This window comes from Panicum virgatum, chromosome 7K (genome assembly GCF_016808335.1).
Source record: "Panicum virgatum strain AP13 chromosome 7K, P.virgatum_v5, whole genome shotgun sequence".
NCBI lineage: Eukaryota > Viridiplantae > Streptophyta > Magnoliopsida > Poales > Poaceae > Panicum > Panicum virgatum.
Window position 1 is genome coordinate 30,303,896 of NC_053142.1, and position 26,335 is coordinate 30,330,230.

General features: G+C 48.1%; 2 long non-coding RNA genes across 2 annotated transcripts; both read right to left on the reverse strand.

Moving 5' to 3' along the window:
- Nucleotides 1-9,388: 9,388 nt before the first annotated feature.
- LOC120643008 lies at nt 9,389-10,094 on the reverse strand. The gene is made up of 2 exons (XR_005662829.1): nt 9,965-10,094; nt 9,389-9,876 (listed from the first exon to the last, which is right to left on the reverse strand). It is a non-coding gene; the product is annotated as an uncharacterized LOC120643008 (long non-coding RNA).
- Nucleotides 10,095-13,719: 3,625 nt separating this feature from the next.
- Nucleotides 13,720-15,111, reverse strand: LOC120643009. Its single transcript, XR_005662830.1, has 3 exons — nt 14,743-15,111; nt 13,880-14,085; nt 13,720-13,802 (listed from the first exon to the last, which is right to left on the reverse strand). It is a non-coding gene; the product is annotated as an uncharacterized LOC120643009 (long non-coding RNA).
- Nucleotides 15,112-26,335: the final 11,224 nt, after the last annotated feature.

A 26,335-nucleotide genomic window follows, 5' to 3' on the forward strand; every position in this document is an offset into this window, starting at 1 on the left:
AATCTGAGGTTTTAGGAGATGACTACGGCATGAGGTTCTTTATGTGTGAGAACTACGAATATGATCCACCTAAGCGATATGGCAAAGACCGGGCCAAGGTAGCAGGACAACATACGCTATTTTTCTATATGACCTAACATTGAGTTATGATTCTAACTTGTGTTGGACAAAGTCTCCTCCGCCTCTTTGTGATTTTATGCAGTGGTTCGGCACCGTGCAGTCGCAGCAGGCAAAGGACATTGTGGAACAAAAAGCAAGATGGGCTGCAGAACGTTGGCGCCGAATGAAGCACGAGGAGCAGCAAGAGGAGAAGCGCAACAAAGAGCAAGAAGAGATCCGCAAGAGGATGGAGGAGGTGGATCGTAAGGCGGCGGCCGAACGTGAAGCTGACAGGGAGAGAAAGCGAGAGAGGGCACGCCGTGTGAAGGAAGCCGGGCCCGAAGCAATTAGAAAGGGCAAATATCCTAGGTGCACTCAGTAGAGTAGTACCATGTAATCCCGGCATTTTACATTCCATAAGGCATGGTAGGTTTAGATGCAACAAGAAATTATCTTGTCGCGTGCACATGCCACTGCAATTAGTTGTTTATGTTTTAAGTTGAGAGCTTAACTCTGTGTGTTGTAGTCTTTACCATTAATTTGCAGTTGTAGCCGGGAGTCTATGAAATCTTTTAACTTTTCCTTAATATTTTTGGAGCTTTTCATGTCACAAGAATACTAAAAAACACACATTAATATAACGATAAGAATTAAGAACTAAGAAATACATCAGGGTCTGCTGCTAAAAAGCTCGAATAGCTAAAAATAGGAACCATAGTGTATCTATCTGCGAGTACGAGATCACAGGTTGCCACTGCTCAGCACGGCGATCACGGGTTTCCCAAATGTCGCATTCTTTGCCCAGACATACGTGACAAAAGACGACAACCCAATAGCAGTGCTCTTCCAACATTTCAAAAAGATGTGACAACACGGCAACCACACCAGCTCACCTTCAAAGCAGTCTCTCTGGCGAGGACGACGGACCTGTCATTGTACAGCGAAGGTCTGTGGCGTGTAGTGGGGAAGGCGGCATCTAGGCGCGATTGACCGAGCGGCAGTAATGCAGTGCTGTGAGTCTGCATGCACAGAGATGCATCGAGTAGTCATTTCGAGAATCGAATCTAGCCTTTTCAGTGTTAGGTCAGCTAGCCTCTTCACTGTGTTGTCATGTAGGTTTTTTAGGTGCATTTACACTCCACACTCCGGGTATCAGACCTTTGTGCGCCTATAAATACTCCCAAGTTTGTGAACACCCAGCACAACTCAAACATCAAACCTCATTGTATACCCAATGTCTGGAGGTGGGTTTAGCGGGAAGAATTACTATGGTTTTGGGAAAGGAAAAAGGGGGAGAAAGGGAGACCCCATAATATGGGAGGGGCTCTTGGACCTGATTCCTTTCCGGAACCAGTGTTTGAGTTTCCGCCACAGCACAAGAGTGAATTTACCAATGAAACTCCTCTTCGACACTACGATAACCGTAGAGAACCGTGGCCAAAATGCAGACATGGTGAGGACTGCTTAGTGCAGATGTGCACCGACGGGATGGATGGCGGTCGACGTTTCTTTAAATGTCCACACGCATGGGTAATACTTGGTTGTTTCATTTCTTTATCTTCAATGAGACACCTTACATGGAATTTGTTTTGCAGTCTTCCGATGCTCCAGAAAACTGTGGTTTTACTAGGTGGGTAGATCCTGCACCAATTGATTCTGTTCAGGAGTTCATCGAGTACCTCCAGATAAAGATCTTTGATCTGTAATGTAAGGTGAACCATTATGAGGAAGTGAGCGAGGGTAACAAAGACGACGAAGTTGATGATACTAGCAATGCAGCTGGTTCACAGGATGAACCATGCACTATTCCTTACTGCAACTGCCCTTGTCACAAGAAGAAGGGCCATGCGCCTCCGGCACCACCGCCTGCACCACCTGCAATGGGTGGATACTGCGGAGAAGGCTCAACGCAGTTTGCTACGTGGGGGTACGGCTACTAGGACTACCCTAGTGCTAGTGACATGCTGCATCATTGTGTTTATTCTGTTTTTTTAAATTACCTAAGGCATGTTAGGTTAGTCCGGAATCTGTTTACCGTAGTTTGCAACGGGTTCTGACATGCCACTGCATGTGTGATGTGTGTTTCATTATCGTTGTATTATGATGTAAAATTTGGTGGTTCACATTATGTAATGCATTTCTTAGTTCTTATTTCTTATCGTTATATTAATTACATGTGTGCTTTTAAGTTACCTGCAGATCAGGAGTACGCAATTCGGCAGAGCTTCGCCGCTTTTCTTCTCCTCACCCCTCTCTTTTTTTCTGAATTTTTAGGCTCAAATGACAAAGGGAATGGCGGCGAATGGTGGCCAGGGTTTAAGTGGGTTTGCTTGGACTATGTTATTTCTGAATAATATTTTCTATTTCATAGGAGATCTTGGTCCCTTATTTATAGTTCTAGCATTAACAGGTCTGGAATTAGGTGTAGCTATATCACAAGCTCATGTTTCTACGATCTCAATTTGTATTTACTTGAATGATGCTACAAATCTCCATCAAAATGAGTAATTTCATAATTGCACCTTTCGAACATTGATATTGTAAAAATTCTGTGTAAAGCCATCATTGTCAGAAGAGAGCAAGAGATACACAACTCCTTTAGATATCAAAAGTTGCATAATAATCTGACAAGTAAAGAACTACATATGAAAAAAAAGGCATCACTGTAGTGAATTTTCGAAAAAAGAAAAGAACGGAAGCAATTGTTCCAATTTGCATCAGTGACACAGGGGACCCTGTCGCCCCCCCAACGGGCGACAGGGGCCTGGCGCCCGTTGGGGGGGCGACAGGCCCCCCACTTTTTTTTTCTCCAGTGACTTCGTTGCAAATTTGAAGAAAAAAAATACATTTGAGCCCTGTCGCCCCCCCATAGGGCGACCGGGGTATATTTTTGAAATTTTCCAAAACCGACATATATTTTTGAAATTTTAATTTTTTTAAATATAAAAAAGAAAAAACCGCTGGTTCATGCCCGGTCGCTGGGTCACCTGGGCTTGTTGGCCTCGTTGAAGGCGGCTTTTTTATTTTTATATTTTTTAAAAATGTTTTTTTATAAAAATATATTTTCGGTTTCACATTTTACAGTTTTATACCCCTACCGTCCGGCAGGGGGGCGGCAGAGACCTACATGTAAATAAATATAATTTCTTTTCGCGGAGGCCCCTGGCGGGAGCCTGCCACCCCCCTGCCGGGCGGCAGCCACCTGCCGCCCGGTGGAGGGGCGGCAGGCAGCCCGCCCGCCCCGCAGGGGGGCGGCAGGCTCCCCCCCAAATTTAAAAGCTGAGCCCCTTCCCTCATTTCCTGCCCACGAGATCCAGATAGGGGAGAAGGAGAGAGGAGGGGTGAGGGATGTAATTCTACCGGCGAAGCCCTGCCAAATTTTGGATCCGAACCGTAGGTAACCAATATTTCTCAACTTTCTCATTGAAAATTTTTTGTATGTTTAATTCTATGATTAGTATTTTTTATTGTTGCAAGCACTTAGAGTTCGGATTAGTGGTTATAATTGAAGTCATACTATGTTTCTAGATATTGGATTAATTAAAATAAAGTCTTTGGATGGCCAGATATATCGAGCAAGGTGGCGTTTCAAGTTCATTACGGTGACTTCGATATAATTACTCATGATTCCTATGGAGTAAATCTATCAGCATTGCAAAGGAGACAGTTGAGTCTAGATAAACCCCTAGAGAGGAGTTTTGAGTCCATACGAAAATGTCTTCACAGGAAGTTCAATGTGAATCCAAAAACCCATTTGCTTACGGTTCATACCTTGACTTCCTGGGAAACTAATGGGGATTTCTAGGAGTTGACGCCTATAAGTAGTACGGAAGAATGGCAACATTACATGAACGCAGCTCTTGAAAGTGGGTGGCTTCTCGCAATGATAATTCAGATTCACCAGAAGGCCGGTGATTTAGGTGAATGGTCAACACACACATCTGGCTGGAATGAAGAGATGGAAGAGGATAAAGAAAAAGATAACGTGCAAGCTCCAGAACCAGAACCATAAGGTTTAGCAGATGAAGGCGAGCGGATACCTGGAATTGTGGAGGACATGGAGAAAGAAGACCAGAATGCGCGAATAATGGAGCAATGTGGGGACTCATCGGACGATTTAGTTGGCAGTGCGTATTTCTATAGAATTTGGTTGTAATGAATGAAACCTTCGATATAATATCTTATGTGGTATCTTGTTTAACGTTCAATTTAAATTTCGTTCATTGTATCAAATTGGTCAGCCCCAAATGTTTGGACACATGGTTTGTGGCCGCCTTTAACACAAGCAACAATTTAACAAATCAAACAATTCTGAACGCTAGCTCTACTTGACCGAGTCATGGAGCCACACGAGGTTCAAGGTTCACAAAAAAATATAATCATTGGAATTACCTCCCTCAACCCTCCTCTCTCTCCCTCTCCCCTCTCTGGATCTCGTGGACAGGAAATGAGGGTGCGAGGGAAGGGACTCAGCTTTTATATTTGGGGGGGAGTCTGCCGCCCTCTTGCCGGACGGGCGGGCTGCCTGCCGCCCCTCCACCGGGCGGCAGTGCCTTCGCGCAAAAAAAAATTATATTTATTTACATGTAGGTCCCTGCCGCCTCCCTGCCGGGCGGTAGGGGTATAAAATTATAAAATGTGAAACCGAAAATATATTTCCGTAAAAAACGTTTTTAAAAAATATAAAAATAAAAAAGCCGCTCGTTGAAAAGGCTGGCGTCCCCGAAACGTTATGTGGGCCTACTGGCTTTTCGGATGACGCTGTCGCACTCGAAACGGTACGTTTCGATTTTTCGTCCGGGCACTCCACATCACGCGATGAGCGCAGAAATGTGACAGTCTTGCGAGGTTCACGGGATCCTTTTCCGCTTCATATTTTTGATGGTGTTAGTTCCCCGGTCAAGGAGGTGGTCGCTGACTTTGCGAAATCCGTGTAAGGACCCGTCTCCCTCGATCCTGGTTTCCACGCCGCCGCGAAGGAGGGCGCGCGTGCCGCCGGAAATGCCCTTCTCCATCCGACGCAGTGAGCGACTGGCAAGAAAATCACGCCACAGGGCGACCAAACCTGCATTGCAAGCCCAAAATATGTTGATGAAGCGCCTTAGGGTTACTTCTATGGAGCGGCCGCCGGATGCTACCTCGTACCAACAGTTCGTGGATACGTTCTCCTCTACCCTCACCACATCACAGTGTGAAGCCATGGATGTGCTCCTACCGACTGGTCTTGGCCTAGCCTCTGTCGCTGCGACCCCTGTGTCGCCTTGAGCTTCATTGCTGGTTGCTTCTGAAGGTCGCGAATGTGTTTTCCGATGATAGCAGAAAACTTGTTGGTTTGGAACGTGCGCGGCTTAAATTCTAGAGCCCGCCGTAACTTGGTCAAGGAGCGTGTTTCTTTAATATCATTGCAAGAAACTAAACTGGATTAGGGACATTCTAGGTCCCATGTTTGATTTCTTCTACTTGCCAGCATGTCATACGTGTGGGGGAATTCTGCTGGCCTGGAGAAGGGATACATGGTCGGCCTCCAGCCCAAACTGTCGTGACTATTCGTTAACTGCTAAGGTAACTCACGTTGCATCGGGAGAGGATTGGTGGATCACAAGCGTCTATGGGCCACAAGCTGATCAAGAGAAGATACTCTTCCTGGATGAAATCAGGGCGATTACGAGAATAATGGGGTGTTTTCGTCGGTGCATCGATGACTCAGAACTGATCGAATTACATTTGCATGGTTGTTTGTTCACTTGGTCTAGTGAAAGGGACTCCCCTACTCTTGAGCGGCTTGACAGAGTCTTTGTTTCAGAAGATTGGTCAATGGCCTTCCCGGATCATGGCCTATCGGCACTGGCAATTGAATGCTCGGATCATGCGCCTTTGCTTCTGCAAACGGACTGTGCGCTGCCTCACTTCAAACGTTTTCGGTTTGAAAATTTCTGGACACGCTGTGATGGCTATCTTGAGACAGTCGAGGCGGCATGGAACGCTCCTCTTCCTTGGTCACATGTTGATGCATTCCGTGTGTTGGATTACAAGCTTAGGGCAACTGCACGTGCCTTGTCAAGTTGAAGTGCTTAGCAGGTTGGTTCGGTTCGCCTTCAGCTTGCTATTGCCAAAGAGATTACCCTCTGCTTCGATTGTGCACAAGAGAGGCGTACCTTGGCTCCTCATGAACTGGCTCTTCGTCGCAAGGCTAAGCTATGTTCCCTCGGTTTGGCCTCTTTGCAAAGAACTATCGTGAGACAGCGGTCTCGCATCACATACCTTGCTACCTTGCGGAAGGCGAAGCCAACACAAAATTCTTCCACTTGCAAGCATGTCATAGAAGCAGAAAAAGCCACATTGAGAGAATTCGTGTGCATGACGTTGAGCTGTCCCAAGATGAAGACAAGTCAGAGGCCTTTTTCCAACATTTTGATGCTATCCTGGGTACGCCTCGTGAGAGGAGCTGTTGGCTAGATTTTTCTGCACTAAACCTGCCGAGTTTTGGAAATTCTCAGCTAGACCATTGTTTCAGTGAAGAGGAGGTTTGGCAAACCGTTTTATCCATTCCAACTGACAAAGCCCCCGGCTCTGACGGTTTTACTGGAGTTTTCTATCGCTCAGCGTGGTCGATCATCAAGCAAGACATCATGCGTGCCTTTCAGGCCCTTTGGTCTCTGGATGGTCGACGCCTCTACTTGGTTAATCAAGCTTACATTTTCCTATTGCGAAAGAAACCAGATGCTCATCAGCTGGGAGATTTTCGGCCAATTAGCCTTATCCATAGCTTCATGAAGTTGTTCACTAAAGTGCTGGCTAACAGATTAGCACCGTATATGAACGAATTGGTTTGCACTAACTAGAGTGCATTCATTCATGGTCGGGTTCTGCATGACAATTTCAAGGCCGCACAGTTAACAGCCAAGCTGCTCCACAGAAAAAAGAAAGCTTGTGCCTTGTTGAAGATTGATATTTCAAAAGCATTTGACTCAGTCAACTGGCACTTTCTGCTGGGGTTGCTTGAACATATGGGCTTCTCGCAGAGATGGATTAATTGGATCTCCATGATGCTGTCGTCGGCTAGTTCCAAAATAATTTGTAATGGCTCCCCTGGTCGGCGCATCTGCCATGCTAGAGGGCTTCGCCAAGGAGATCCGTTGTCGCCCTTGCTCTTTGTTCTAGCCATGGAAGCTTTGAATGCTCTCTTTAAGGTCGCTGATGCTCGTGATCTGTTGCAAAAGCTCGACCCCTTGGTCAAGGACAGGCTATTCCTTTATGCTGATGATGTCATTTTATTCAGTATGGCTGAACAACAAGACCTGGTGCTCACTAGAGGAATTTTGAAGCTATTTGCTGCTGATGCGGGTCTGCATACTAACATTGACAAGTGTTTAATTGCTCCAATCCAATGCAACCTGGACGCTACTGTCACCCTTTTGAACTACTTCCCGGCCAAGCTAAGCCATTTCCCAATTAAATATCTGGGCATTCCACTGTCAGTTGGCAAGCTCAGAAAATGTGACTTACAGCCTCTGGTGGATAGGGTGGCCGATGCATTGCCCATCTGGCAGGCAAAAATGCTAAACAAAGCCAGCAGGGCTGTGCTCGTGAAGACCAAGCTATCTGCAATCCCGATTCACACGGCAATGGCCATTACACTCTCGCCATGGGTGATCACTTGCATCGACAAACGCCGTAGGGCTTTTCTGTGGTCGGGCAGTGAGACAGTCGAGGGGGGTAAATGCTCATTGGCTTGGCCTAAAGTCTGCAGACCACCCGAGCTGGGCGGGCTTGGTATTTTGGACTTGCGGCTTTTTGGTTTCGCCTTGAGAATGCGATGGCTTTGGTTCAAAAAAACCGACCCCAACAGTCCTCCATGTTTCAGTTTCAGTGGAAATTAGCAATGGCCAGCGTGCTCTTTTTTGGTCTGATCGGTGGATACAAGGTAGGTGCATTCAGGAACTAGCTCCCTGCCTGTTCAATGCGGTCGGGCCCAGAATTGTAAAATGTAGGACGGTTGCGCAAGGGCTAGAAAACAATAAATGGGTGCTTGATATTTCGGGAGCTCTCACAGTGCAGGTCATTCTGAATTTTTTGCTTGTTTGGGATGCAACAAGAGCAGTCCAGTTGAGACCGGACTCGCTTGACAGGTTCTTGTGGAAATGGACAAGTGATCAGTGCTTCTCCACAGCTTCAGCATATCGAGCTTTTTTCATTGGACAATACAAAGTCCCTGGTGCCAAATGTTTGAAGAAAACACACTCCCCGGGAAAATGCAAATTCTTTGTTTGGCTGGTCCTCCATGATCGCTGTTGGACGGCTGAGAGAAGGAAACGACACAATTTACAAGATGATGATCTCTGTGCTCTTTGCGCCTAAGAATCTGAGTCAACTCACACTTGTTGCTCAATTGTTCATTTGCAAGACAGATCTGGTACCTTGTCTTGCAGAGGCTTCGGTGGCATTCGCTTACCCCAGATGGTCGGTGATTTGACCTTGCTACTTGGTCGACTTCCTCTCGCAAGAAATTAACCAAAGTCGATCGCAAGGCTTTTGATACCTTGGTCATTCTCACCTCGTGGATGATTTGGAATGAGCGCAACAGGAGGACGTTTGATTCCCGAGTCAAAACTGTCCACGAGCTCTGGGCCTGCATCCTGGATGAAGCTGTTGCTTGGGACATTGCAGGGTTTAAGCTGATTAGCACATTTGTTGTAGCTTCTGGTCGCCAGTCATTGGCTTTGTAAAATTAATCTTAAGTGTTCTAGTGAGTCTAGGTTTCTTGGCCTAAACTCACTCTTGTATTGGTGATCTTTTCATCCTCCTCTTAATGAAATACGTGCCCAGGCACGTACAGTCACGAAAAAAAGAGTTCACATGCTAGACTGATGTCCAACAGAACAGACTTGGGAGGAACAAGAGAGGTCATATACAGTGCCTGCTCAATCTCTGAAGCACTCTTCCCCTTGACCATAAGACGATTCGCAACCTCCATTAGTAAGGCATACCCAATCATATTGACCTAGAATTTAATAGATACACGTGAATAGGGGATTGGTGTTATAACTACTTGTACCCTATGTCCCTATCTGAATTCATATGAATTTTTCTTTTACCACTTCCAGGGAATTGTCAGATTAGATGCAAGTGTAATTTTCCATCGATACAACATTGAGTATTTTATATTTCTGGAGTGGCAGCCTGTCTGAAAACTATGGTAACATATGAAATCTGCAATTGAACTGGTTGTATGGTTGAAATCTGAAAGGAAGATAGGTTTCCATCCCCCACATCATCTGAAACAAATTAATGTTAACATACTGGGCTTTTTTCCCTTGAATTCAACAAATTGAGCATCGAGTTTAGATTACAATGAAATTAAAAAAAAATCCCCATTGTCGACAATGTTTCGAGCTGGTTCCTTGCTATTACAAAAGTACGTACTTCTATAAACTAAAAGCTGCCGATTCAAGTTTATCCACGTACGTGGCGTCAATTCTCAGGAATTAGTCAAGCTATTTCAAAGCAGAGCAGAGCTCTAGTTGAGAAATGTTCAGAAGATTCCTCTATCTATCCTGGTAGAACTAACCAACGAAGTCAATAATGTCAATTCATTCACTCTTTTATTGAGCGAAAAGAAGTTAATACATCAAAACAAAGCATCGTGTAAGGTTTTACTGAAGGAAGGAAGGAAATGGAGCTCACCTCCACCATCTTGCTCCAGAAGGTGAGGAGGAGGTCGTCCGCGAAGGTGGGCTGGTACTCGCCGCCCTTCCCCGGTGCGGCCGCAGCATTGACCTGCATCGAAATCAAGTAGCACCACACCATCATCATCTCCGGCCATTGCTGCAGATGGACAGACAGATAAAGGTGTGTGACTTGGTACCGAATGAATCACCTGCGGCGAGGAGGAGCGGAGGGGGTGCGTGGCTTGGTACCGAATGAATCACCTGTGGCTGCGGGACCCGGCTGTCAGAGAGGAAGAAGAGAGGAACAAGTCAGAGGTAGAAAGGACATTTCGCGTGCCTCTGATGACTGTGCACCAGCGTGTCAGGCAGCGTGGCAAACAAATGAGGTAAAAATGTAAGAGCTCCGAAACAAGAGTGCTAAAATTGTAGGCGTCATTTTAAGAGTGATAATTGGATGAGTGTCATCCGGTATGATGGTAAATATGTAAAAAAAACCCAATGAATCCCCTTGGAACTTGGAAGACTCTGAACTCGGGCGTGGGCGACTGTCGATGTTAACCTCCGGCGAGCTGGCCTCCGGGCGGGGACTGGCGGGGAGCTCGCGGCGGCGGCCTTCGGATATGGAGACTCCGGGCGGGGGCGGCAGCCTTGGGAGTAGGAGCTGGGCCCACATCGATGCGCCCGCGAAGCTCATCGATGTCGTCATCTCCGTAGAAGAAGGGATCGGAGAGGACGATACACCGGGCACGATGGCTTCTCTTCCTCCTCGATGGCTGATCTCGCGAGGGCAGTCGTGGATCTGGGGCGCGTGCGTGGGGGGGAGGGGGGACGGCGGCGGCATCACCGCGGCAGGGTGGCGTAGATCTGCGGCGCTGGGCACGGAGTAGGGCGTGGAGAGGGGGGATGGCGCGGCGGATGGGGACGACGAAGAGCGACGCGGTGGAGCGGTGTGGGAGAGGCGCCCTGCGGGAGCAAGCCCACGGTTGCAGGCAGAGGAGGAGGTCGCGAGGTAGGGGGCGGGCGGGAGGGGCGCACCGCGGAGCAAGGCCACGGGCTCGCCTGTGGACGATGAGTTACGGTTTTTTTAGTAGTAGAGATTAGTTGATATAGTTAGTTGCCCTAACGCTGCTAAGGATGGTAAAAATATTTCATAAGACCTACTGCAATAACCTACTTATAAACGCACTAATTATTAGTTCGTGCCCATGCGTTGCTACAGGTGGCAAAAGAATTTCAGCGCAATACACAACATAGGTAAAATGATGTTGATCTTACCAAAAATATTTTTTCAGGTTAATTTATTTACATAATAGTGTCAAAGCACAAATAAATCATGTGAAAATATGGATAATCAAGTATGTAGTGAAAGCACAAACAAAAGCTCCAGCTAAAAAGCACCCCCATAAATACCCATAGAAACGACGACACTCGATGTCTTTAATCAAAATCCCCCCATCATCTTGTCAGCAAAGATACTTCCCTATGCAGCTTCCATCCCTGTAGACTCTCCATCTCTATTTCAGTGACAACACACATGCCCAAGTAAACTACATATCTGTTGGCTGTTTCACAAACACATGATAAATAAGTTAGCGAGCTAGAATACCTGAACAAACACTTGACGATTAAGATCAGATATCACTGAATTAGTGCCTCTTTTTCATACTGTACCAACAGTCCGCGTCATCACTAAATGACTGCATAATAAGCCCCTGAATCAAATCTCTATCCTTAATGGTGATGATGTACTTGCATATCACTGATGGTGTGTTGAGGTACAGACCAGCTGCTGCAAGTTAAATTTCCACCTCACATACCATCCCAAAACAAAAAGGATTGATCAGTCTCGGAACCTGTTTGATTAATTGCACATGAGAGTCTCTTTTAGATTTCAAAACCAAACAATGGGACCGTCCCTACAGTCAGTGGCGAAACCAGCCCAAAAAATGACCTAGGGCGGAGTTCTACAATAAAAGTTTTGCACGGCCAAAGCAAAGCGCCGAGGCTTGCTGCTCGGCTACAGGTGCCCGTGCTGGCGGCGCACAGAATCCGCTAGCACGTCCGGCAGGTGCTGAGGTGGGGCTGCAGGATGGACGGGCACGGAGCTCCGTCGCGCAATGGCAGCGACGCGCCGGCGTGTGCGCCTGAGCGGGACTGTAGAAGGAGGGTGGATGGTGAACTGCCGAAGTCGGCAACGACTCTGGCAGTAAGAAAACGTAGCACTAGGCTTGGGCGCTGGTTGAATCGCTTAAGAGGTCACAACCTACTTGATCGGACGGCCCACGAGGCCACAAAGTCCTCTCGCCCAATGCCCCAATGGCCCAATCTGAGTCTCGTGACTCTCGGCGGTAGAGAACTGTCATCCTCGCATTCAGAGGGACGCTGCCGCACCGTCATGAGCTCCTACTAGAGTTGAGAACAAAGAATATTGTCAGCACCCCCGAACCGGAGGAATCATCTACTATTATTGGCCACCGCACCAGGAAATCTAGTGTCCATTTTGGCTGCAGCGAATGAGTTCACTAGATGTGCCTGCGTGCACGTATCTGACCCAGGCATGTAAATGCAAGAGAGTCACTAGTTAAATGCTGAGTGCGTGGGAGAAGGAAGAGTATCGAACAACTTGAATGAACTCTTACTCCTTTCTCAAGTAACCTATCCTCCGAAAGCTAATTTCCCATTCTCCCGTAAGCTAATTTCCCATTCTCCCGTGTTCTTCCTATGTTCCTCAGATCCATTCTTCTTCTTCTTCCCCGCTACCGCTGCTATTAATAGATATGCTATGGACCTCGCCTAGAGGGACCTAGGGCGGCTGCCCTAGCTCGCCCTAGTGGCGGCTCCGCCCCTGCTTACAGTATGTTGCTTATGTTCCATAACTGAAGTATTCATTCTATTATTTTAATTTTTAAAGTAGTAAAAGGTAGCCCAGTTTAATTAATGTACAGGAAACAAGTCCAATTACCAATTGCAAAATGTTTATATTTATACTTCAAACTAAGGATCTCTGAGTATGATGGTAGAGATTTGGTTCTTCCTTTACAGTAGAAAATTGGTTGAACAACATCATAACCACCGAAAACTAAACATATAATAGCTACGTGAAATATAAATTTTCCAGTGGCATACAATTCACAAAAGAATATAATGGTCAATAGTATAGGTGAACTTTTATTCAGCACCTGAATTTGGCCATTGCCGGGCCTACCACCTCGACGACCAGTTTTTCGGCTTGGTGGAGCATAACTATAAAACGTGTGCCTAAAGATCATCGCAAGGGTCTGAACTCCCTCATCATCCTGGTCACGTGGGAGATCTGGAAGCACCGCAACGCTTGTGTGTTCGAGGGTTCTCGACCAAGTGTTCAATTGCTCCTCCAGACTGTGTCTAGTGAGTGTGTTCTTTGGTGCATGGCAGGAGCTTCCAAGCTCAAGGAGCTCCTCGATAGGTCGATGCCCCCGGTACCTTAGGTCCTAGGGGCGTGGTCATGGGTTGCTTCTTTTGTAAGAGTTGACCTTATGGTGTGAGTTGTATAGGGGTTGTCTAAACTCTGGGATCCCCCTTTTTCCTTCTTAAATGAAATGACGCGCAGTCCTCCTGCGCCGTTCGAGAAAAAAAAAGTATAGGTGAACTTTTAGGGGATAGGTTTCAGAAGACAATTGTTATCTACCATGCAAATCTGAATTTTTCTGAATGGCATGAATTCAAAGACTGTTTTTTTTAACAAGTAAATGCTGCTGATGAATGTGGAATAGGCAAAGCACGCTTACTTGTTATCCCTTATGTGCTAACATGCATTGAAGATGAGAGGCCATTTGTGCTGACTACAGCAGCCTTTGCCTTTCTCATCTACAACTTCAGTTCTCTTAATTCAAGGATCTCCTGTCTCCTTTAGTGGTTATTATGGCACCCTCTTTGTTTTGTTATCATTACTTTGTACCTCTGATCAAACCACGTATGAGACTGTAGTCCCCTGTCTACCCCACTTTTCCCCCATCCAGTTAACGAACCCTACATTCCCATGGTACACAACTTGACCTGTGATTGATAGTGCTTTTATAAGGATCATAAATGGACAGAACTAAACAGAATGAATTGTAAAAACTGGTGCTTACATTACATTGGTCACGTATACATAGCCCTTCATTATCACCAGGATCTTGTAGTATCAGTGTCAAAGTCCCCGAGAATCCCCATAATCAGATCATTATAACTTCCATAAGTTTGAAGAGTAGCGATTATTTTTTCTGACAATGTCCATGCTGAACCAGCCAAGCCTCCAATTCGGACCAAATATACATGAAACCCTCATGGATTGACTCTAGAATAAATTTGCAGATTGGGGATCAAACCACAGAAGACCAAGGTAGCAGCAGGGAACAACAATGATGACTTAACTGAAACCATTCAAATATATTCAGTTAACTTATAATGCCAACATTTGACAGAAGTTCAACACAAATTGACAGAAGAGTGATGGCAGTATACAATAAAAATAATTTTTCACATTAGATGACAGCGCGCAATCAAAATAAATTTTCAAGTTAACTGCAACAAACCAACTTTACATGCAGACCCCAGATGCTGAATACGAATTAAAAAATAAGCACTTCAAGTCAGAGCCCTTTTTTTTTGCAATAGAACTATAGAAGGGATTAGGATTAGAGCACCATGGAAGGACCATTGCAGGCTGCAGTATTGCCAAATAGGCAAAGAGGGCCACAGATTAGTGAAAAAACAAGATATCATCGAGCGGCAAGGAGGCACAACACAAGCGAAGGGCACCCATGATTGTTGACTACACTACATGTCTATAGGTGATCATAGTAGACTACACTATATGTCTATATATGCAAGTAAATGATGTGACAAATATGTGAAGCAAGTAAATCGGTGATCATAGTAGAGATGGATCAACAATCAATATTCTTTACTGCTAGAAAAATTCACATGACAAGGCAAAATTAAAATTTCCTACCTCCGGTTGTTGTAGTCGTCCTTGCTGCCTTGCCGATTGCTTTTAAGCAGCCCTGCACTGGTGCCTTGTGTGTCACTGCACCTGAGAGGATCAGAGAGCGGACGTCGGGACGGGCAATGCTGTAAATGATCAACAGCAGTTGCGAAAAGCTTTAGCTGGAAAATCAATATCATTATCATGGTGATAGAGTATGCAAATAAGATGGATCAACAATCAATATCACGCTAGATATTCTAGATCATGGAGATTAGACCATAAATGCCACTTCCCTGGTACAAAAGCCGATCTTATTTATCAAGAAATTCTAAGGAAGTGTACGAGTACAGGATAAGCTCTCTATTAACCATTCTAACGAACACATGTGGAGCAGACAGCAGTCTGGCTTTTGAGATCACAAATCACCCACAACTAATAACCATTGACTACGACTCAAATAAAGAAGATAGTATTATTAGAGAACAAAAGCAAGCAGTAAACTAAAATTTCCCAATCATTTTGCCATTGTGCGTTAACAATGAAAAGAGAAGGCGATATTAGCTGCAGTGTCCTAGCTTTACTACATCCCGACCCAATATGTATTTTCCTAATCATGTTCTCTAGTACTTGCCCATTGCTCTATAGCTTGGGTTTGGAGGAAGAAACAGAGGAGGTCGGGATGCAACGCCAGGTTCTGTTCTGACGCTGTTCTGACGCGGAGGAAGTCATGTACGAGGTGGTTGCGGAGCCACTGGAGCCACTAGAACAAGCCCAACAGGAGAAGAGGTGTGAGAACCCGGCCCAAGGCCCAGTTCACCCCAGTACTGAGCAGCAGGCAGAAGGCAAGCCCCGGTGCATAACCTCTAATTTAAATTTATGCAATGTGAGGCGCCCCGACCCCAAAGATTGAGGCTAAACCATGTATTAATAACCGAAGCAAGTCTCCGGTACAATACATGTTACATCAAGTGGAGTCCAAAGTCATACAGAGATTTATTCAACCCGTACACAAGGAGTAAAGTGACAACACAAAGCTACCGCAGATAATCACAGGATAACGAGTTGCATAACGACATGCAAGACTAGCTCTTCGTCCATCACGGCTCCACTCGATCAGCTTAGGTGCGGACATGATCTACTCGTAATCTTCAGGCTTAAAATCAGGATCCTCTGAAAAAAATAATCAACAACGGTTGAGTATGAAAGTACTCAGCAAGTCCCACCTCACTCTTACGGGGAGGGAGTTACAGATTAATACGCAAAGGTCCATTAATTAACCAGAATAAATTACAAATGTAGTATTAAAGGTAACCCAAACAGTCATCCATCTCAGGGGCTAGGTGGCTCAACTAGTTGAGATGTCCACACTGTAACCTGTCCAAACCGAGGACACAGACCATTCGAATGGATTGTATACTCTGCAGAGGTTGTACGCTTTACCCACATGCACTTCACCGTCCAGAGACGGCTCCGTCATAGCCGACACCCATCCGTGGCTCAAACCCCGACTAGTCGCCCACAAACCCCCGGGGTCTTGACCAATCCAGGTATCACCCCAAAATATATCCACCCCGGACGACTACCAGGTTAGCCAGTGGGATTAGACTAAGGTTTGCCCATACAAACTCATGTGGTCGTACTGAAAGTAGATTAGGTGATATGGCACCACAACACACGGTCCTTAAGGTTCATCAGGGCAGTCAACAACCATAACCAACCAAACCCATGGTGTCATCACGACAACGCTCGGTCGCAAGTCTACCACCACGGTAGCGCATGCTCCAACACATTCCACACTGCCCTGGTCTCATTCCCATTCCAGTTTCATCAATTAACAAGGTCTGATAATATGCCAGTCTGACAGTAAATCGATATGCAACATGGCTTCAATCAATGATTTCTCTCAATCCCTCAGTGTATCGTCTCATGCAATCCCTAAGTCTAGCAAATTTTATATTTAACCTTACTTGGGATCAATCATAGTCAACGTAAGGGATCGATGAGACTTACCTTCGCTTTCGTACGCGTCGGTGGCAGCGGTTTCCTGATCTCCCGGCTCCTTTGGTTTCTCCTCTGGAATCGGTTCTACTTTTTCATACACGGCGGAAACAGCACAACCGACGAACAACATAAGCAAGCATAAACATAAAATAAAATGAGCTCGAATCAGAAACAATTTAAGATATGGGGATAGGAATCATATTTTTGGGAGATTTTCTAATGGCATGGCCGAAACTATGTTAGGAATGGCGTGGTAAAGTTTGGGGTCGATCGGAGATTGTTTGGCGCATGAAATGATAGATCAGAAAGGGGTTTAGGGTTAAACCGGGGTTTAGGGGCCTCTTTGTATTTATTTTTGAGATGGCAAGGGCTTGGTTATAATTTTAGAAAATATTTGGGGCATACTAGAAAGGTGTAGGGGTCTGTTTACTATTAAGTTTATATGGTGGAGGGTCAGTTCCCTAAATAGCTAAAAGTAGAAGGGCCTTTATTCAAAAGTACACAAAGGGGAGGGTTCTTTAGGAAATAGAGGCAAGGCTAGGGTGTTTTGTGGCAAAAAGCCACCTTCTTCCTCCTCCCTCCACGGGAAAACAGAGGAGGGGAGGGGAAGCTCCTGCGCCGGCCGATTCCGGTGGCCCGGGGCTCGGCGGCGGCCGGGAATGGGGGAAAAGGGAGGGGAGGAGGAGGAGGTTCGATTCCCCTACCTAGCTCGAGCTGGGGTGGAGCGAGGCGGCGGGGCCATGAGGGCCGGCGGCGGCGGGCGGAGGTGACTGTGGCGGTGGCGCTATGGGCTAGGGAGGAGAGCTAGGGGCGGCGGGTGAGGTCGTGGGGAGGGTGAGCTGCGCGGGGAGCCTTTTTATAGGCGGAGTAGGTCGGTGGAGGAGGGCGCGGTGGTGGTGGTAGCCGGAGGGCGGTGCGGGGTGCCTTTACTGGCGTTCGCCGTCGCGGAGCGGCGGCGCGAGCGGCGACGCGGTGCAGCGCGATGGGACAGCTCGGGCAGAGGCCGAGCGGCGCGCCGAGAACTGTAGACACGTGGGGCGTGTGGGTGCTGTGCGAGCACAGGAGCGGCCGGCGGAGAAGGCGAGGCGCTGCACGTGGCTCGGCTCGCTGGCGGACGCGGAGCTCGGGTGTCGATATCGGGGTCGCGCAGAACGCCAGTTGCGCGCGTGCGGCGCGTGGGCAGGCGGCGAGGGGGCTCGGCGTCGAGCTAGGAGAGGCGAGCGGTGCGGCAGGTGGCCCAGCCACATGGTGCACGCGCGAGCGGGGGGGGGAGGCGCGCGTGTGCGTGTCGCACGTGGGGTCGGCCGGGAGCAGGTGCGCGCGCGTGTGCAGGCGGCGCCGAGCTGGGCGGGCGTACGCGCGTGCGTGGCCGGGGCGGCGTGGCGAACGGCTACTCTGCAGCGCACGGGAGAGGAGAAGGAAGGAAGGAGAGAGAGAGAAGGAGGAAAAAGAAAAGGGAAAAGGAAAAAAGGAAATGGAAAAAGAGAAAGAGAAAGAAAGGAAGAGAGAGAAAGAGAGAGAGAGAGAGAGAGAGATGGCGTAGATTTCGGCGACGACTGCGGCGGTGTCGGGCATGCGTGCTGCGACATCTAGTCGGACGACGCACGCGGAGCGAGGAGAAAAAGGAAGACGGGACAGCGGTTGGATTCGGATGTCGGGACCGGTTTTTTGGGAGATCGGGAGATCGGGCAGGGAACGATTTTGAGTGGATTGAGCTCAATGATTGAAAAGAGATTTTGAAATTATTTGGCGTGTGATTTGATTTGGTAAATTTTCAGGATGTTACAAACCTACCCCACTTAGGTTGAATCTCGTCCCCGAGATTCAACTAAAGAGACTAGGAAATTCGGCTCGGAGTGCGTCTTCTCTTTCCCAAGTTGCTTCTGCTTCCGAATGTCTGCTCCACTGAACTCGACAAATTCTAACTGTTGAGTTGTGGGTTTTTCTCATCACAGTGTCCAAAATTTTCACTGGCACCTCTTGATATCTGAGATCATCTTGCAGGTCGATTGTCTCTGGGGTCACTTGTTCTTCCGATACTCGCAGACACTTCCTGAGCTGGGACACATGGAACACATCGTGCACATCTGACATCTCTGCTAGCAACTGAAGCTTGTAGGCTACTGCTCCCACTTTTTTGATAACTGAAAAAGGTCCAATGTAACGTGAGGCCAACTTCCCGCGCACCTGGAATCTGCGCGTGCCGCGAATTGGGGAAACTTTAAGGTACACATAATCTCCAACTTCAAAGCTGAGAGTACGTCGTCTTTTATCGGCATAACTTTTCTGGCGGGATTGAGCTGCCTTTAGATTCTCTCTAATTTCTGCTATCTTGTCTTCTGCTTCTTTAATAAAATCTGGGCCCTCAATGATGTGGTCGCCAACTTCGGTCCACATGAGAGGTGTGCGACACTTCCTCCCATATAGGGCTTCGAACGGTGACATCTTCAAACTTGACTGGTAGCTGTTGTTGTAAGAGAACTCCGCATATGGCAAACTGTTTTCCCAATCTTTGCAATACGTAAGAACACAGGTTCTTAGCATGTCTTCAAGGATCTGATTAACTCTTTCTATCTGGCCATCAGTCTGAGGATGATAGGCTGAACTGAAGTCCAACTTTGTACCAAGTGCTTCATGTAACCTACTCCAGAATCTCGAAGTGAACTGGGTGCCTCTATCTGACACAATCCTCTTAGGTACTCCATGCAACTTCACAATACGCTCAATATATAACTTGGCTAATTTATCACTTCCATAAGTGGTACGCACTGGGATGAAGTGTGCCACTTTAGTGAGTCGATCAATAATCACCCAAACTGAGTCATGACCGCTCTGGGTTCTTGGTAGACCAGTGATAAAATCCATACTAACTTCATCCCACTTCCATACTGGGATCGGCAACGGCTGAAGTAATCCACTGGGCTTCTGGTGCTTTGCCTTGACCCTTTTGCACACATCACAATGAGCGACGAATTGAGCGATATCTCCCTTCATACCATTCCACCAATACTTCTCCTTAAGGTCCAGGTACATTTTCGTAGTGCCGGGGTGAATGGAATAAGCTGAGTTGTGGGCTTCATCCAAAATGGTCCAGCAGAAATGACCTTGCTTAGGCACACATAATCTCTTTTTGAACCACAAGACTCCATCTTTATCTACTCTAAAATCTGGGGCTTTGCCTTCACTGTTGCGACCTTTAATCCATACCAATCTTCTATCCTCCATCTGAGCTTCCTTGATCTAGTTGTCCAGGACGGGATGAACACTAAGGTTGTAGTTGCAAGAGCGGCGTACAACCCTTAGGTTCAACCTTCTCATTTCTTCACTCAGCTCTGGGGCTTGTGTAACTAAGTGATGGCAATACGCTTTACGACTGAGCGCATCAGCCACCACATTAGCCTTTCTAGGGTGGTACTGCATTTCCAAATCATAGTATTTGATCAATTCCAACCATCTTCTCTGTCTAAGGTTGAGATCTGACTGGGTGAAAATGTACTTCAGGCTCTTGTGATCCGTGTAGATTTCACACTTGTTTCCGATCAGATAATGTCTCCAAATCTTGAGGGCAAGCACAACTGCCGCTAACTCCAAGTCATGGGTGGGGTAGTTCTGCTCATGTATTCTCAACTGTCTTGAGGCATAAGCTACAACTCTTCCTTCTTGCATAAGCACACAACCCAATCCTTGTCGGGAAGCGTCGCAATAAACGACAAAGCTCTTCTGATTATCTAGCAAGACTAGCACTGGGGCAGAAGTTAGTCTCCTCTTCAACTCTTGAAAACTTCTCTCGCAAGCTTCAGACTAGACAAACTTCGTGTCCTTCCGGAGCAACTCGGTCATAGGCCGGGATATCTTAGAGAAACCTTCGATGAATCTCCGGTAATAGCCGGCTAATCCCAAGAAACTCCTGATCTCCGAGGCTGAGGTTGGTTGCTTCCATTCTGATACTGCCTTGACCTTTTCTGGGTCCACTTCAACACCTTCAGCTGTTAAGACATGGCCCAGAAAACTGACTCTCTGCAACCAAAATTCACACTTACTAAACTTTGGCATACAACTGGTGTTTTCTGAGCTTTCCCAGCACAACTCTGAGATGTTGTCCATGCTCCTCAGCACTCTTAGAGTAGACCAGTATGTCATCTATGAAGACCAAAACAAACCGATCTAACTCCTCCATAAACACATTATTCATGAGGGTCATGAAAAAGGCAGGGGCATTTGTCAGACCAAAAGGCATCACTGTGCACTCATACTGGCCATAACGGGTCCTGAAGGCTGTCTTAAAGATGTCCTCTTGTCGCACTCTGAGCTGATGATAACCTGACCTCAGATCTATCTTGGAGAAGAACTTAGCTCCCTTCAGTTGATCAAACAGGTCATCAATCCGAGGCAGAGTGTACTTGTTCTTGATGGTGACTGCATTCAGATCACGGTAGTCCACACAAAGTCTCATGCTTCCATCTTTCTTCTTCACAAAGAGCACTGGGGCTCCCCATGGAGAAGCAACAGGTCTAATAAATCCCTTTTGTTGAAGCTCTTCAAGCTGCTTCTTCAACTCGGCAAGCTCTGGAGCTGCTAACCGATAGGTATTCTTTGCTATAGGCTTGGTTCCAGGGACTAAATCAATAGTGAACCCTACATCTATCCCTTTGGAAGCAAGGACTACTAGGTTGGCAAGGAATACTACCCCACTTAGGTTTATAGGGATATCTATGACACCTAAGTGGCAAGGTATATGACCTCCAGGCGAACGGGTCATTAGCGGCCTCTTAAGGGCTATAGTAGGTATATCATGCTTTTCCACAAAGTGGGAGGATATAAAGGACTGCGATGCTCCAGAATCAAAAAGCACTGTGGCTAGAGCTGATTGGACAAGAAACTCACCGAAAATCACTCCTAGTGCATCCTCTGCTTCTTTAGCGTACACATGATTCAGCTTTGCCTTGCCGAAGGACTGCTGTTGGCTCCTAGCGGGTGCTGCACGGTTGGCTTCAGTCGGCTTCTTTGCTCCTTGAACAGAGTTGGTGAAAACAGAAGGGGCGAGCTGGCTGAGATACGGGCAGTTGGCCTTGAAGTGTCCGGCTTCACGGCAGTGGAAACAGGTCCTCGCATTGGTCACTTGACTTCCACCAGACTGCTGGGTGCGGAAGGTACTTTGGGTCTTCACAACTGGAGCTGACTGAGCTGGCTTCTAGAGAGAACCGGGGTGCACCTTGAATGAGAAGGCACCCTGGCTCCTCTGACCTGAGTGAGCCGGATACTGAGTCCTCTGGAACTTCTCCAACTGCTGGGGCTTTTTGCTTTCAAACCGACATTTGTGCTCACTGAGTTCTACCTTCCTGTTTCTCTCGGTGGTGATAGCCCTGTTGACCATGGCATTGAAGTCACTGTGGGTGGTGACTTCAACCAAGGTCCTGATTTTAGGGTTAAGCCCACCAAGAAAAGCTTCTTGCTTCTTCTCGTCATCATTAATATCCTCTGGTGCATAACGAGACAACTCTGAGAACTTATGAAGGTACTCTGTCACAGTCATCCCACCTTGACGAAGCTTGCTGAACTCATCCTTCTTGAGCTTAATAACATTGTTGGGAATGTGGTGTTCTCTGAAGATCTTGACAAAGTCAGGCCATACCATCTCGTTAGCATTTTTGTTTACTTCCCGATAACTTTGCCACCAAGCAAGGGCTGGTCCCTTTAACTGTTGTACTGCGAGCAAAACCTTGTCTCTATCATCTGCATGGACTACTTCAAGCTTCATTTCAATCTCTCGCAGCCAATCATCTGCCTCAATTGTGTTGTCAGACCCTCCAAACTTGGGTGGCTGCAGGCGGTTGAAATCTGCAATTCTACTGCCATTGCCATTATGATGCATCACAGGTCTATTGTTGCCAAGATTGCCTTGAGCTTGAGCAGTGAGAGTGGTCACAATAACTTGAAGGAGTTGGTTCTGCTGCTGCAATATGGTTGCCAGATCAATGGGTGCTGGGGCACGGGGAGGAGGCGGCGGTAGGTGTCCATTTTCTGGTGCTTCTGGGGCTACATTCAGAGGGGCTTGGTTTCTCGAGTTGATCTCGTCACCGTCTTCCTGAGCATGGAGTCCCTGGACTCGCCTCGAACGACGGGACATCTACGGTCAAGGAGGGCAAGATTAGGTGACTCCCCTAGTATATTCCTGGGGTAGATTTGTATATATATAAAATATTTTGTACTGCACAATGCACACAAGCAAATCATTCAAGCCTCACACAAGCATTCATTCAAACAAGCAGGGATACATGACACGACGGATTACAATAACGCGGCTCGACTTTTAAGGGTCGGCCGGAACAACTTGACTTCTGAACCCTACAACACGGTCTTCGGGGTCACTATTTCCGAGATCTCAGGGAGACGCGGGAGGTGTGGGTGGCACTGATTCACCAATCCTCCTGCGTGGTTGGGACAAGGGATACAGCGGAATTCCCTCTAGGATTGGCGGCTCCGCGGTAGTCCTGGGATGGCGTTCCTTGCGCTTGGCACGGTCCACTAGGTAGACACCCCTAAGGAGCTGACTGTGGCGGTCTGCTTGCTCACTAAGGTTCTCTTCGGTTGCAGCAAGGCGGCTTTTAGCTTCAGCTGCTCGGGCTTCTGCCTGAGCTAAGGCCAGCTTAGTCTTATGCCGACGGGACTCCGCTCTCTCAGCACGTTGGATGAGGTCTTTCACATGCTGGTGCAGTTGGTCGCACAAATCGTCAAGGCTAAGCAAATAGGCAGACATAGCGACAACTGTGGGGTCCTTCTCGGTTCCTGTGGTGCTCTCCAAGTTGCGGATCCTCGCCGCCCAAGCAGGACGGTTACGATCTAGCGGGGGAAAGTACTTCATGGGGGTGGAACCCAAGTGCCATTCAAACATCTGGCACAGGTACCGCAGTGCCTTGCGAGCTGCAAGTTGAATGGTGTCAGGCATACGAGCTCCAGTGGTGGTGACGCTCCAGGGTTGCATCTCTAAGTACTTATCACTGGCGCCAACATGGATGGTGACCTCACAGCTTTCGGTGCCATGCTCCATGAACTCGCGACCCACGTACTCCGGACGTTCCAGAATACCAAGTCACACAGTGGCAGCATAAAGCACCTTGAGGAATCCGTCTTCGTTGATGTAGTAGGTGGTGGTCCAGTCATCAGCTATCTGATTTACAAGGGTAGGGTTAGCATAACAATGATAAAGTTTAAGGAGTAATAGGGTTTCAAGGATTGACCATCCTAGGGCTCCTATGATCATTGTTCACTACCGGTTCGCGTCCTACAGCCAAGCATGGCTCTGATACCACCTGAAGCGCCCCGACCCCAAAGATCGAGGCTAAACCATGTATTAATAACTGAAGCAAGTCTCCGATACAATATATGTTACATCAAGTGGAGTCCAAAGTCATAAAGAGCTTTATTTAACCCGTACACGAGGAGTAAAGTGACAACACAAAGGTACCGCAAATAACCACAGGATAATGAGTAGCATAACGACATGCAAGACTAGCTCCTCGTCCATCACGGCTCCACTCGATCAGCTTGGGTGTGGACACGATCTACTCGTAATCTTCAGGCACAAAATCAGGATCCTCTGAAAAAAAATAATCAACAAGGGTTGAGTACGAAAGTACTCAGCAAGTCCCACCTCACCCTTGCGGGGAGGGAGTTACAAATTAATACGCAAAGGTCCATTAATTAACCAGAATAAATTACAAATGTAGTATTAAAGGTAACCCAAACAATCATCCATCTCAGGGGCTAGGTGGCTCAACTAGTTGAGATGTCCACACCGTAACCTATCCAAACCGAGGACACGGACCATTCGAATGGATTGTACACTCTGCAGAGGTTGTACGCTTTACCCACACGCACTTCACCATCCAGAGACGGCTCCGTCATAGCCGACACCCAGCCGCGGCTCAAACCCCGACTAGTCGCCCACAAACCCCCGGGGTCTTGACCAATCCAGGTATCACCCCAAAATATATCCACCCCGGACGACTACAAGGTTAGCCAGTAGGATTAGACTAAGGTTTTTCCATACAAACTCATGTGGTTGTACTGAAAGTAGGTTAGGTGAGATGGCACCACAACACACGGTCCTTAAGGTTCATCAGGGCAGTCAACAACCATAACCAACCAAACCCAAGGTGTCATCACAACAACGCTCGGTCGCAAGTCTACCACCACAGTAGCACATGCTCCAAAACATTCCACACCGCCCTGGTCTCATTCCCATTCCAGTTTCATCAATTAACAAGGTCTGATAATATGCCAGTATGACAGTAAATCGATATGCAACTTGGCTTCAGTCAATGGTTTCTCTCAATCCCTCAGTGTATCGTCTCATGCAATCCCTAAGTCTAGCAAATTTTATATTTAACCTTACTTGGGATCAATCATAGTCAACGTAAGGGATCGATGAGACTTGCCTTCGCTTTCGTACACCACGGCGGCGGCGGTTTCCTGATCTCTCGGCTCCTCTGGTTTCTCCTAAATAGCTAAAAGTAGAAGGGCCTTTATTCAAAAGTACACAAAGGTGAGGGTTCTTTAGGAAATAGAGGGAAGGCCAGGGGATTTTATGGCAAAAAGCCACCTTTTTCCTCCTCCCTCCACGGGAAAACAGAGGAGGGGAGGGGAAGCTCCTGCGCCGGCCGATTCCGGCGGCCCAGGACTCGGCGGCTGCCGGGAATGGGGGAAAAGGGAGGGGAGGAGGAGGAGGTTCAATTCCCCTACCTAGCTCGAGCTAGGGTGGAGCGAGGCGGCGGGGCTACGAGGGCCGGCGGTGGCGGGCGGAGGTGACTGTGGCGGCGGCGCTATGGGCTAGGGAGGAGAGCTAGGGGCGGCGGGTGAGGTCATGGGGAGGGTGAGCTGCGCGGGGAGCCTTTTTATAGGCGGAGTAGGCTGGTGGAGGAGGGGCGCGGCGGTGGTGGTGGCCGGCGGGCGGTGCGGGGTGCCTTTAATGGCATTCGCCCTCGCGGAGTGGCGGCGCGAGCGGCGAGGCAGTGCAGCGCGATGGGACAGCTCGGGCAGAGGCCGAGCAGCGCGCCGAGCACTGCAGACACGTGGGGCGCGTGGGTGCTGTGCGAGCATAGGAGCAGCCGGCGGCGAAGGCGGGGCGCCGCACGTGGCTCAACTCGCTGGCGGACGCGGAGCTCGGTCGTCGAGGCAGGCGAGCGGCACGGCGATGTCGGGGTCGCGAAGAACATGCGTTGCGCCCACGCGCGGCACATGGGCAGGCAGCGAGGGGGCTCAGCGTCGAGCTGGGAGCGGCGAGCGGCGCGGCGGGTGGCCCAGCCGCGTGGTGCACGCACGAGCGGGGGGGAGGCGCGCGTGTGAGTGTCGCGCGTGGGGTCGGCCGGGCGCAGGGGCGCGCGCGTGCGCGAGCGGCGCTGAGCTGGGCGGGCCTGCGCGTGTGCGTGGCCGGGTCAGCGCGGCGAGCGGCTGCTCTGCAGCGCGCGGGAGAGGAGAGGGAAGGAAGGAGAGAGAGAGAGAGAGAAGGAGGGAAAAGAAAAGGGAAAAGGAAAAAAGGAAATGGTAAAAGAAAAAGAGAAAGAAAAGGAGAGAGAGAAAGAGAGAGAGAGATGGCGGAGATTTCGGCGACTACTGC